Source organism: Benincasa hispida, chromosome 3 (assembly GCF_027475165.1).
Source record: "Benincasa hispida cultivar pf3 chromosome 3, pf3_genome.v1.1, whole genome shotgun sequence".
In the NCBI taxonomy this organism is placed as follows: Eukaryota; Viridiplantae; Streptophyta; class Magnoliopsida; order Cucurbitales; family Cucurbitaceae; genus Benincasa; species Benincasa hispida.
Window position 1 is genome coordinate 57007137 of NC_143480.1, and position 2677 is coordinate 57009813.

Genomic DNA, 2677 nt, shown 5'->3' on the forward strand with positions numbered 1-2677 from the left:
GTCTATATACTTTAATTCAGTCTGGGAACTTGTAGATAAACTTGAGGAGGTAAGACCTATCGATTGTAAATGGATCTACAAGCGTAAAAGAGACCATACGAGGAAGGTATAGACCTATAAAGCCTGGTTAGTAGCAAAGGGTTGGACCTAGGTTGAGGGTGTGGACTATGAAGAAACCTTCTCACTTGTTGCTATGATCAAATCAATTAGTATACTCTTGTCCATTGCCACTTTTTATAATTATGAAATTTGATAAATGGATGTCAAGACTGCCTTTCTAAATGAAGATCTTTATGGTCCAACAAGAAGGGTTCATTGAACATGGTCAGGAGCAAAAGGTTTGAAAACTGAAAAGATCTATTTATGGATTGAAACAGGCATCCAGATTTTGGAATATAATATTTGATACTGCGGTCAAATGTTATTGCTTTGAACAAAATGTTGATGAACCGTATGTATATAAAAACAACTCCACTGTAGCATTTCTAGTTTTGTATGTAAATGATATCCTATTTATTGGAAATAATTTAGGATACCTAACTTTCATTAAAAATTGGCTAGCAACCCAATTTCAGATGAAAGATATGAGAGAAGCGCAATATGTTCTTCGAATTCAAATAGTTCGAAACTGAAAGAATAGAATGCTAGCCATGTCTCAAACATCTTATATAGATAAGGTATTGTCTAGGTTTAATATGCAGGATTCTAAAAGAGGTCTTTTACCTTTTAGGAATGGAATACACTTGTAAAAGGAACAATGTCCTAGGACACCTCAAGAAGTTGAGGATATGAGACGGGTTTCCTATGCATCAACAGTCGGAAGTCTGATGTATGCAATGCTATGTACTCGTCCAGATATATGCTTTGTAGTAGGGATTATCAGTAGGTATCAGTCCAATCCTGGTTATGAACATTGGACTTCTATTAAGAATATCCTCAAGTATCTCAGAAGAACGAGGAACTACGTGCTCGTATATGGAAATAAGGATTTGATCCTTACGGGATATACTAACTCCGATTTTCAAACCAATATAGACTATAAGAGATCTACTTCACGATTGGTGTTCACTCTAAATGGAGGAGCAGTAGTATGGAGAAGTATTAATCAGAGTTGTAATGCAGACTCCACAATGGAAACAGAATATGTTGCTGCTTATGAAGCAGCCAAGGAAGTAGTATGGCTTAAGAAGTTCCTAAATGATCTGGAAATTGTTCCAGACATACTGCCAATCATTATGTATTGTGATAACAGTAGGGCAGTAAACTCTAAAGAACCTAGAAGCCATAAGTGCAGAAAACATATTGAGCACAAATATCATCTTATTAGAGAGATCGTGCTAAGAGGAGATGTTATTGTGAGAAAAATAGCATATGAGGACAATATTATTGATCCATTTACTAAGGCCCTCCCAGCTAAGATTTTCGTGGGTCACCTTAAGAGTTTAGGACTACGAGTAGAATAAATAAGGCAATCGGGAGAAATTGTAGGTATGGGATGCCCTAGTTTATTGTATTAGTTTTCTCTCACAGCACTCAACTTTGTTGTAACCCACTAGGAGTTTTAGTTGTTGGGTTGTATGTCCTAAAACTCGTAGTTTTGTAAAAAGTAAACATATATGAAGTTTATTCAGACAAGTGTTGTTGATTATTTAATAATTCTAAATCCAATAAACTACAAACCTTTTGCTATTGTTATGAATACTTAGATTTTATCTGGAGACATAAACTAGATGAAGTTCGAGTAAAATAGCCTAAACCGTCTATATTACTTGGATTAAGTTGGGTACCTACTTTTGAAGATACTATCGAATACGACCCGCTCTATGATTGTTACAAATGTTGTAAAGTGTCATAAATGATGTGATCAATTCGTTTATGTAGAGAAATGTGAGGGGGGTGTTCTAAATAATGAGATTGTGTAAGACAGACCCCGAAATAATCACTTTTACGTATTAACACCGTTTACTATTAACATTGATTAATTTCACTTCTTGATGACCTAGATAACTTGATCTGAATCTGAGCTGTCTATGAACTCCTGTTTATTCGTGATTGTCCCTTTTATGCATAGGTCAGGTTAAACCCAACATTGCTGCTCAATATGTCTCCCATTTCAGGGATAAGACCGGGTAGATGGTTAGGGACATAGAATTTGCAAAATGGAATTCGCTCCTACCCATTTTAGAGATAGTATAAAGGTTGTTCCCTGTTGATCCCGAGCCTTAAGCAAGGGATCTTATCCTTTCGTTGGCCTGAGAGGGAATGGATTTAGTGATTATGATCCTAAATAAATTATTCATTAGAGGGATAGTGGTACTTAAGGAGAAAAGATGTAACTCAGGGGTATTTCGGTATTTGACCTAGCTGAGGTCACGAACAACCTGTGATGGATCAACTTATTGATGACAGTTATATCAAATGGACACATAATATATCTACAGTGATGGGAGTACAACTATAGGCTATAGTGGATAATTCTGTTAGTTAACGAATGTTGTTTAACTAGGTTAAAGAGTTTGACCGGTTAGTCTCAGATCATTGGAGCCCATGATCTGTAGGTCCATCGGATTTCCTTGCTAGCTTAATACGTATAACATTGATGAACTAGGTGAAATAAGAATTTGAAATGTTCAAATTTTGGTTTTAGGAAAAATTGTATTTCATATGAGATATAATT

The 2677-nt window shown here is 35.6% G+C and overlaps 1 pseudogene; it reads left to right on the forward strand.

Annotated features, from left to right (window-relative positions):
* The first annotated feature begins 788 nt into the window (after positions 1–788).
* On the forward strand, positions 789–1463 carry LOC150037399 (secreted RxLR effector protein 161 pseudogene; annotated as a pseudogene).
* The last annotated feature ends 1214 nt before the right edge of the window (positions 1464–2677 follow it).